The sequence below is a fragment of the Limulus polyphemus genome, unplaced genomic scaffold, assembly GCF_000517525.1.
Source record: "Limulus polyphemus unplaced genomic scaffold, Limulus_polyphemus-2.1.2 Scaffold2470, whole genome shotgun sequence".
NCBI lineage: Eukaryota > Metazoa > Arthropoda > Merostomata > Xiphosura > Limulidae > Limulus > Limulus polyphemus.
Window position 1 is genome coordinate 51,645 of NW_013668080.1, and position 12,108 is coordinate 63,752.

At 30.7% G+C, this 12,108-nt stretch overlaps 1 long non-coding RNA gene across 1 annotated transcript; it reads right to left on the reverse strand.

Annotated features, from left to right (window-relative positions):
- Window positions 1-2,852: 2,852 nt before the first annotated feature.
- LOC111087678 lies at window positions 2,853-11,413 on the reverse strand. The gene is made up of 3 exons (XR_002612342.1): window positions 11,280-11,413; window positions 9,583-9,731; window positions 2,853-2,984 (listed from the first exon to the last, which is right to left on the reverse strand). It is a non-coding gene; the product is annotated as an uncharacterized LOC111087678 (long non-coding RNA).
- Window positions 11,414-12,108: the final 695 nt, after the last annotated feature.

The following is a 12,108-nucleotide window of genomic DNA, read 5'->3' on the forward strand; positions in this document are numbered from 1 at the left end:
TACAGTGAGCAGCGTATGTTGCAAAGTATAATCATAAGAGTAAGAGAGGGTCATTCCAGTGAGCAGCGTATGTTGTAAAGTATGATCATAAGAGTAAGAGAGGGTCATTCAGTGAGCAGTGTATGTTGTAAAGTATGATCATAAGAGTAAGAGAGGGTCATTCCAGTGAGCAGCGCATGTTGTAAAGCATGTTCATAAGAGTAAGAGAGGGTCATTCCAGTGAGCAGCGTATGTTGTAAAGTATGATCATAAGAGTAAGAGAGGGTCATTCCAGTGAGCAGCGCATGTTGTAAAGTATGATCTCCTATTTCCTGTATGAAGCAAATTTTCATTAAAACGGACACTTTCAACTTTGAAAATGTAAACGCTCCATTTTCAATTACAAATAGTCTAAATAAGTAATGCAACAATGTTTAATACTCACACCACTTAAATTAAAGAATTTTTTTCAAAATTGCAGAATGTCTTAGATATAGCTCGTAAACCCATTCGTATTTCTAACAAACTAAGGTTTCGTATTGCATTTTAAACACAAAGTTCGTTCAATTTTGTTGGGTATTCAATAAAACTCTGACTTATAATTACGTGTTTAAGGTTTTACAGAATATCAAAACGTTCAGGTCTACGCTTAATTTATTTGGACATTGTATTAGGTAATAGGGAATCGCTTCGGTGTATTGACCACCACTAATTTTATCTACCGTCAGATTAAACTCTTGTAATACATAATTAAAATTACCTACATAACAGCTTCGTATATGATATGGCATTACATCGTTAATTAAGTTGCAAGAGTTTTCCTAATTATTTTGTTGGAGATATTTCTATTTATTGTAACTTCCCTTTTCAGTTATTTTTCTCATTATTATTGAATTTTCTCGAGATTTATTGCGTTTACATTTATCTTTTACAAAACATTTAACTTTATTTATTACTTCCCGCTTTCCTCTCCATGTTTTTTGTTAAGTGTTAGTTAAAGTCAGTCACAGTATTACATTTACTACTGTTATCGTTTAGGTATAGAAGCAGGATTATAGCTATTTTTGTCCAAATCTAGCATTTATTTAATATCCTATTTTTTGTTAAGTGACAGAGGTTAGTTAAAGTCAGTCACAGTATTACATTTACTACTGTTATCGTTTAGGTATAGAAGCAGGATTATAGCTATTTTTGTCCAAATCTAGCATTTATTTAATATCCTATTTTTTTATTTTTTAGCTCCCTCCCAGAGGCATATCGGTAAGTTTGCAGGGTTATCACGCTAAAAACCTAGTTTCGATACCCTTTATGGGCACAGCATAGATGGACCATTCTTTAGCCTTAATTAACTACAAATAAACAAATACTATTTTGTGTTAGATATACTCGACTGTTTTAATTTAAGTACAGCAGAAGTGTTAAATTTAGTTAATTTTAGAAGCGATAGTTTATCGCAGGTTTGTTTACTTAACCGTTTACAAAGTATACATTGTGTTCTTCAGTTGTTGTGAATTAGCGAATGTTGTATTATTACGTCATGTTACTAGATTCTTCTAAGTCTTTTTCGTTGTTTAATTGAGCATTATTACATCATTAATATCTCTCATAGTGTGTGTAAAAAGCTCTAGGCCTCTGTTGGGCTATATATATATATATACGCGTCCAAAAGTAAGTAAGCTAGTGAGAGACATAGTCAAATAGATCTAGACTGCATGCAAATTTAGCCATAAAGAGCGTATAGTGGTTATTTTAAAGTGAAAGTGTCACAGACTGTATTGAAATAACAGTGATAAAATGTGATAAACAACTGTGCAACGAACATTTCTGTATACGTTTGACTTGTTTTAATATACTATTTTAAAACAAGTGGACTGTGTGCTGTTTGGTTATTGTTGAAATTTATCGCCAACAAGTTGCTGTTTGTTTGTTTGTTGTTGAAATTTATCGCCAACAAGGCACTGTTTGTTTATTGTTGAAATTTATCGCTAATACAAGTCACAGGCAACCAATATAAAGAATACGGCCCACATATACATAAAACCCTAATAATTTGTATCTTCAAAAACGTCAATTTTTGTATTGACTTCACACTTAAGCAGTGAAACGTGTCAGAGCAATTTACATTAGATACAGTTCTTCTTAAAAATACAATGTCAGAGCTATTTAATATATTTTCGTTTGCCACCCGACTTTTTAAGAAGGGTTGAGGAAATTTCAACTTACATGCTTATACCATTGTTATTTTATTCAACTTGTATTAAGCGTGAGAGTACATGAATACAACAGCTTGTGTCTTTGTGTTCCGAAGGTAAAATATACTCATTATTTCTTTATTGTTAGTTTCATTAATTGTAACAGCTAGAATGTTAAATATATTTGTAATATAAGTTTCTGTCATTATACTTTTCTTATATGAATGCAGTTACATTTTCAACTAACCAGATTTATTTAAGACTAACCAAAACTTTCTAAACTGGTCGAACCTCGTGAGATATTATTGTGCTAATGGTAAAAATATTGTTAACAGCAAGGATACCAAACTTATGAAACAATGCATTCTAATCTTTATGAGTAAGAGAGCGTAAGAAAATAATATTTAAATAACAATACTCATTACCAGATTGATTTTTAGTTTGCCCTAAGTAGGTAGCTTACTCTGGTCAGAGGTTAATATTAATTTATACTTTGTGCTTATGTCCTTCTTATCGACTTACGTAAGACAAAATACTGAAAATCTAATGACTTACATATTGTTGGCTTCCAATTCGTATTTTAGTAGGTTCGTCATTCACTATACTCTGAGTGCTCGCATTGATTATGTATAGGAACTTGTGTTGCTGTAATTCAACTGTATAAGTAGCATGATCGAACTGTAAAACACATCGAAGTGAATATGCCCCAAGTGTACAGTCAGGTTCCATCTTCCATGTTAAGAAAATCCTGTGCATAATAGCTTTATACAGTACTTGTGATACGATAAGGTTTTCCAGTTTTGGTGTTTTTACCTGGAATGTCCACAAAAACCTTAAAACAAATAAGTATACATACATATCTAATTTAACACTTCAATGACATTGTTATAACGACTTTCGTATGTTGAAGTATATGTGAAAACTACAGTTTTAAAAATATCACATACAAAGATTATCTAGCGTCCTAGGGATCGTTTCACCCTCATATTGTCCTTTGTGCAATTACACCTTTTGTTATCTCTGTGCATTTAAATCCTCGTCTTCTATTTTCGCTTTTAATCATTCTTTTATTTTAGATACGAGTATGTATGACACAGATATTATGGTTTCTACGTTTTTAATGTTTTGATAGTTTTATTAATAAACAATGATATTTTTTACTGTTGTTAGGCTTAGAACCTTGCAAGTGGTAAATGTATTTTGATAATCTCAGTGTTAGAAAACATGGATATATACTATAGGTAAGATATAATCTTGAAGATGTTGTTGATTGTTCAGGGTATGTTTTCTTTCTCAGGAAAAGCATTAGAAACCCTGTTAACATTTATAATTTTAAGAATCATGTTCAAACAATAAAATAGATCAATATCGGCTGAAATCGCAAAAAAAGTGCTAAAATGCGACATCTCGAAATGGAAAAAATGCCAGGGAATATGTTGCTATCCCCTTTTTGGTTTTAGATAATAAATTCATAACCCTTGTTATTTCATACATTATTGTATATATATGAATAGTTACACCCTTGTGTGTTGACCTCGGGCAATAGAGAAACGATGACATCATAGTTACACTCATCAGAGACGATGACGTCATGTTTGAACTCACCAAAAAAAGGTGGCATCATAGTTCTACGAAATGGAACCAGAGAGTACATCGCTAGGCTTCCATGACAGGCGGGTGTTGTCAATATAACGGAACTTGTACAGAAAGCATGTTGTTAATCCGACATGATGATCTCATCATAGATTGTCTCAACATGTCATCAATGTCTAAATTTAACTGTGTTCTAAAAAGTTACAAGTAAAAATGATTATTTTAACGAAACAAGTATCATAACAGTGTTACACATGTCATTTTTTTATCATACATACATAGTATCCATCATTGGAATGGGGCAGATACTATAGCCAATAATTTACATATTTTTATAATTCTTTCACTAATTCATTAGTTCTAAACTTTTGCTTCTATATTTAACATGCATGACATGCTTCTTGCTGTTTCTATAGCTGGATAGTGTTACTATCACATTTTAACATACTTTCGAAAAGTTCTTATCACACCTAATGTTTTTATAAATATTGAACAAGATAGCCAATTGTGTTTTAATGACTTAGAACTAATTTAAGGTATTGTAGCATGGTTTTTGTTTTTATATTTAATCATACTTTTTACATTTCCTGACCCTTTATAGTGTTTTATGTAAAACACTTATCGTTAATTCATTTCTATAATTATTATATACCATCTATACATTCTGAAACTTATGCTTATTTAAATCTCTAAATAATATAGAATATTTAACATACAAACGTAATCTTTCACGTGTTTGGCTTTATGGATTAAACATATTCTTATGTTAACTTTCTATGTCTGTTTCCATTCATACCTTTCATTTTAACATCTGGCTAAGAAACTGTGTAGTAAATAATTTTGCTTTAAGTAAATATAATAAATGAATGACTTACTATTTAACCAGTCGCTTTACTATTATATAAACTATTTAAAATAATTACACTTACCATTCGCTTGAAAGTACTATACAATTAAAATTCATAAAACTTTGTTATTTTAAAGTTCTTTGTTCTTCAATAGCTATTGGAATAAACCTCTATCTCACATCAAGATCTCCATTTGTTAGGAAATACATAGGTTATCACATGGTCAAACATCCAATCAATGTGGGCTATTTCAGCATATTCTGACGCTTAGCAGCTGATGGAAAGATTTGAAAGTTTTGACCCTTTGAATCACCTACGGATAAAACAAGTAATGTTTTAGTTCCTACAAACCAGAAATTCTATTTCTTTATCTTCCAAAATTTCTCATTTCGGTTAGCATACAATTCTTGTATGCCCCGTCAAATATCGTGAATACACAACTAGTGTTTTGTATCACTATGTAAAGTGAAAACTGATTATCTCCAGTTAAGTTAAAGTATACTGAACATTAAATTTATGTAGAAGATATAGGATTATGTAGAGATTGAACAATTTAATTTAATATTAAGGATAATTGATAATCTGGTGACAATATATTATAATTGATTTGTTCAACTTCTCTTTTCATAAAATTATCTGTCATATTAAACTTTGAATTCTATCAGTCCCCTCTCTAAGATACCAGAACAATTTCAAAATCCAAGTGAGGAAATTATCATTGGAATAATTAAAGAATTATAATTAAAAGTTCGTTTTCCGTTATGTTCACTTGTGAAAAATGTACTTCGAAAAAATTAGAGTAAATATACATAAAATTAATTTACGGAAGATAGTGAAGTATAATTTCTGGTTTGTAAGAACGAAAGCATTACTTGATTTAGCCTTAGGAGACACAAAGGGTTACAATTTTCTAACCATTCCATCAGCAGATATGCATCATCAGAATATGCTGAAGTAGTCCACACTAATTGTATGTGTGACCATGTAATGACCCATGTATTTACTAACAAACAATGACATTGACGTCAGAAGAGGTTTATCTCAACGTCTGTTGAAGAAGAAAGAACTTTAAAATCACATCGTTTTACGACTGTTAATTGTATAGTACTTCAAACGAATGGTAACTGTTACTATTTTAGATAATTTTCATCATAGTAAATCGACTGTATAAACAGTAATTTATTAGTTTATTATATTTAGTTGAAGCAAAATGATTTACTGCAAAGTTCATTAGCCAGATGTTAAAATGACAGGTATGAATGGAAACTGACATAGAGGGTTAACATAAGAATATGTTTAGTCCATAAAGCCTAACAAATGACAGAGTAAGTTTTTGTGTTAAAATATTCTATATTTTCTATAGATTTAAACAAGTGTCATTTTCAGGATGAATGTATGATATATAATAATTATAGAAATGAATTAACAATAAGTGTTTTACATATAAAACATCAGGAAATATAAAAAGTATGATTGAATATAAAAGCGAAAACTATACTACAATACATTAACCCTACCAAGATGGATCTGACAGGTCTTCCTATGATCACAGGTCAAAGGCCATGTTATCACTTTTGTAGACTTACATTCAAATGTTTATTGAACTACTATTTTATGAATGTATATCAATAAACTTGGTATTAGATTGTAGAATATAATTCAAATGTTAGTATTATATATTAATTAATTTCTTAATATAAAAGTAAATATTAAAAAATATCCGAAATATCGATTTTTGTGTGTCATGTGGTATGTCGAATGCAGCATTGGTTCAAATTAGATGTTTATGATGTCCAAATACAAAATCTATAGTTTCTTACAAATTAGGAACTAAAATTATCGATATTTACCAACTAGAATATAAAATAAGAATATCCTATCTTTTCTATTTGCTGAGCTATCACTACATATAATGAACCAAACATAGTGACATCACCCACCTCTTTCCTTTTTTGGAAACATTTGCTTACGTACACCTACTTCTGTCTATGACGTGTGAATAACCAATCGAAAGCTCAGAATTTCCCCCCACGTGGTTGTCTGAGCCTTTGCGAAGTATTTACGCAAGAAATTTCTTCTTTTCATGGTAGATTTCAAGTGTTAAGGTAAGACATTATTGAGCTCGAAAAATCATACTTTTTAGACCCAAATACAGTTTAGCTGTTAAGAATAAAATATAATATAGAAATTAAATTTTTTGTTATTGCCAAATGCTTATGTAAAACCCAAACAAATTATTTTGTTTTACATTCTCCACGTGCGAAACTTGATAAGGCTTAGCAAATTATTACAAGCAACAAACGAGAACAAAGTTCGTAACTAAAAAAAAAGAGATAATTGTTTTCTATATTCTTTATTTACTGTTATATGTTTTAAGAAAAAAAAACAACAGAAATTTAAGAACTTATTTGTAAATAGTAATAATGTATATGCATATATAATGTATTATAACCGAAATGTGACTGTATTTTATAAAATACTGGCCCACTAGAACACAGCCAAGATAGGTCACTTTGTAAAGGCCAATTTTATATTATTAATATGGCAACATGAGTGCACGTACGCCGCGTCATCCAATTTCTGGAATGTTAGTCAGACACTGTTGAAAAGGTAATAAAATAAAATTAAATTTTTATATACATGTAAAATGTTATGAAATTTAAACTATTTACACTAAACATTTATGGTTTTGTGTTATAACTTGTAATAATTCTAGAATGAAAAAAAGCGTAACTTATATCTATTTCCTTTTTTTTATATATATATTGTGGTTACGAGGTTGGTAAAATCTACCAAACTCATACAAAGATACAACAGTGAAAATAACAGATAAAAATATAAATATTTTTCTGAAAAAAGCGTTTGATAATTATCTGGAAGATATTAGGAGGTTATGAAGATTTCGCATGTGAAATTTGACAATTGCCTGATGCATAAAAATATTTTCAATCAAAATTACTTCGCATGTTGGATAGTTAATATTCGAAAATAAAATCAAATGTACGAGCAAATAATTAATTAAAAATGTTAAAACTTAATTAAAAACCTGATACTTTGTGCACAAATGCCTTGTAATGTTTACTGATAATCTACAAAGTGGCATGAAGATACGTGTATATTTTAAAAAGTTACAGCATAACTGCTTTATGGTTACTTCCTGGAATACAGGCTTACTAACTAATAAAAAACACAATAGGTTGTCTCGTTCAATATTTATAAAAACATTGCGTGGGATAAAAACTGTTCAGCGTTATGTTAAATGTGATAGCAATACTATCCAGCTATAGAAACAGCAAAAATTATGTCATGAATGTTAAATATAGAAGCAAAAGTTTAGAACTAATGAATTAGTAACTTGTTTTATGCATATAGCAAAAAAAATAATTTCTACATGTATGTAAAATAAATTATTGGCTATAATATCTGCCTCATTCAAATGATTGTTAATATGTGTGAGAAAATTGACATGTGTAACAGTGTTATGATACTTGTTTCGTTAAAATACAATTTTTTCTTGTAACTTTTTTGAGCATAATTAAATCTATACATTGATGACATTATGAGAAACTCTGTGATGAAATCATGTTGGACAAGCAACACACCTTCTGGACAAGTTTCGTCATTATAACAACACCCGCCTGTCGTGGTTGCGTAGCAACGCACTCTCTGGTTCCATTTCTTGGAACTATGATGTCTTCTTCTCTGGTGAGTATAATTACAACTTTTATGATTTTAGAATTACAACGTCATCGATTTCCCTCATATTCTGAGGTCAACACACTTGTTTCGCCCTCTGGTGGCGTGATGAGCAAGTGAGGGAGAAACTACCTGTAGGCCTTTCACAGTGAGATTTTAGCACATTAGATGTCATGTGGTTTAAAAACAGTTATTCAAAATAACTTGCAAGTACCAAACTCTTCAATTCACAAAAACACAGTATTAAGTGTGTATTTAAGTATAAATAATTCAAGAGTAAATTATTATGTGAATGGTTTGTAAGAAGATCATAATAAAGAAGAATACTAAAATAGGAATTTCTGTATAAAAATCACAGATGTTTATCAAAGCAACCGAAAATCACACTATAGAAAGTCATTGATAATCGTTATTTAACGCTGTAATTCTCCTGTAATAAAAAGTTCAACGGGCGTATTTTGATTATTATATTTCTTTAGAAATTTTCAGCATTCAATACCTTCTATACCATACAAATATTCATATATATTTTAAGTAGCTATAATAAAAAATACACAAAGCGTAACAAATGCCTTCTGTAAAAGCTATTATTGTTTTTCTGTTTGTTTTTGAATTTCGCGCAAAGCTACACGAGGGCTATCTGCGCTAGCCGTCCCTAATTTAGCATTGTAAGACTAGATGGATAGCAGCTAGTCATCACCGCCCACCGCCAACTCTTGGGCTACTCTTTTCCAACGAATAGTGGAAATGACCGCCACATTATAACGCCCCCACGGCCGAAAGAGCGAGCATGTTTGGTGTGAGGGGGATTCAAACCCGCGACCCGCAGATTGCGAGTCGAGCGCCCTAACCAACTGGTCATGCCAGACCAAAAGCTATTATAAAAATCCTTTTTAAACAGAATACCAAAATGTATATATAGAACAGTGTAGAGTACACATAAAATATTTTCAAGACATCTATTGAAACTAAACCTTATATAGTTATTTAAAGAGAACATAAACAGAAAATTCCCCTAATCAGCGAAAAACGTATAAAATTGAGTAATGGCTAAAATTACTGTATAATATTTATTTCCTAGTGAAATTTCATAAGAATGCTTAGGAAAATAATGATGATAATTTACTTTGTTTCATTGTTTTTGTATTAGTCTGTGGATATTTTGTTTTTCCTATAAAATTATTTTGTAAATTTGTAAAAAAATTATAAAAGATTATTTAAAATACGTCAAAATAGATCAAGGCTTCAAGTTAGTTTTATACATCACGACTTACCTTGCTTGATATATTAAATTTCGGTACAAGATCACAGTTGACAACTGACGTAAGTGGTATATATTTTCCTCTTACTATGATGCTCATGTATTCATACTTTTGGTTGACATCCAAGGATTTTGGTGGTAGTATATCAATCGTGAAGCAATCTAAGGAGAAAACAAAGTACAAGCCTATAAAAAATCCTTTAAAAAGCTGATCTTAGATTTGTTTTTATGAAGTTTGAAAATTAATATTTCTTATAAATTTTGTTTATGTTTGTTCATAGGATATATATCGGATATTTTGTGATTATTGTAATGACTAACAAATCATTAAGCTATTTTAGACTTTATAACACAATACATATTAACTTTTGTAATCTTTCTTCGGGACAGAGATTTATCAAACCATATTTGTTACTGTTATCCTTGCTTTGTGACAGAGATTTATCAAGCCCTGTTTGTTACTGTTATCCCTGCTTTGTGACAGAGATTTATCAAACCCTGTTTGTTACTGTTATCCCTGCTTTGTTACAGAGATTTATCAAGCCCTATTTGTTACTGTTATTCCTGCTTTGTTACAGAGATTTATCAAGCCCTGTTTGTTACTGTTATCCTTGCTTTGTAAAATCATTTCCATTTTTTAGAGTTACAGTTTATCGTTTTTCGTGTGTTTATTCTATATCAATTTGTAAAACATTCCCTATTTACTATGTGTTTGTGTGCATTCTGGATTCCCATTAATGTGGAACACCAGAGAACAATCGACACGACAGGGCTTTCTACTAGTTTCATTGTTCTAAGCTTTAATCCTGTTCTGTCTCCGGCTTCAAGGAACTTCAATTGTCAAATGTCATTTCTACTTCACAGACTGATGTTTTAGATTACGAATATCCTTCAATAGCTGCTTTCAGTTCTCTCTGCTGTCGTAACTAAAGCTACAATGTCGAAATTATCTCGTTGGCCTCTGTTGACACATTATCTTTCAGTTAATACTGTTCCAGTTTTAGTCAATCTAGCTACTAATTCGATCATTCCACCCTGTTACCAGCTCCTTAGCACACAACCCTAGGCTTTCAGCTTCCTGTTTTTATTCTTTATAAAATGGACTCTAAATCATACTCAGTGTGTCTACTTTATTTGGAGAACACAAAATATTGTCTTCGAGTATCTTACCGATTTTGTTTTAAAACATGACAGACCTTTAATACGTAGAAATTCGTATCATCTCATTAGACTGGGTAGTGTAGTTAGTAAAACACTCGAAACAATTCTTGTTTACAGAATGCATACATCTGTTACAGAACAAAACTTCTATTCCTGTAAACAGGCTAGATCTCGCCCTCATCTTTGAACTCTGGAACAACTAAGACTTTTTAACAAAGACTCGCAAATGATTATTGTTGATTATACAGTATACTAGACTTTTGAAATCAAAATATGAGGAACATATTGTTTGGTATAACATAACCTGGAGAGATAATACTAGACCAAGAGTGTCGAAGAACTATTGTTACAAACATATCTGCTTGCACCAGCAAGAAGTAAAACTCATAATATATTCACTAATGGTTACACGACTTTGTACTTATACATGTAATAGCTAGTTTTGACATATAGGACATCTCTGATTCAATTATGAGTAAGAGGATAATATTCATAGTGTAAACTGACTTTTTATATATTGTTACAAAGTTAAAAAATGCATTAACCTACCGATATCATATTCTGTAGGACGACATTCTCCACAGTTATCTAGAATCCAGCCGCTATTTGGAACACCATCACAACCAACACATTCATTTTTACCATCACATATACCACAGATATCTTGCCCGAAATCTGGTGGTAATCCCGTATTTCCTCCGACACATTGACCACAACTGCAGAATCACACACACAAAGAAATTAGACTCTATCAAATATTTAGAGAAATACATAAACGCTGCTAATACTTCTTGTTACTCAAAATTCATATGTAATGTTTTAAAGTAACTGAAGTAATACATGCCGTTAGAAAAATACTGCAAGTTTTCTTAAAAGTTTCGTCTTCTCTATTTGAAGGATTATGTATTCGTGTTTGTGTTTAACATTTAGTCAGTTAGTCATGTTGGCACATAGATTAATAATTAGATAATTGTTGAAGTCTCTATTTTGTTTTTTAGCGATACTATTTTGCGTTTTGCAAATTCTACAAATCATGACTTGAAGGACAGCTTTGATTCAAAGTAAAATTCCTTAAAACTGATAGAAAACACAAGTCATTACGAGTAATAATGCAGTTTAAGATGAAATATATTGAATGATAACCGGCAAACTTCTTCACTGATCAAAATTGTTCCGTTTTATTATTTATTCGCCTTATTTTCTTTTACATTTTGTCATATTTTTTGAAACAAAAATACGCTGCTTTATTTTTATTCTGTTTTTTTCATTTGATATCTGATGAGGAAGCTAGTACTGCATGCAGAATGTAGGCAAGAAAGCTAACTAAATGAGAAAAGTACCAGAAGCATATATATATATCGAAGACAATATCATTATA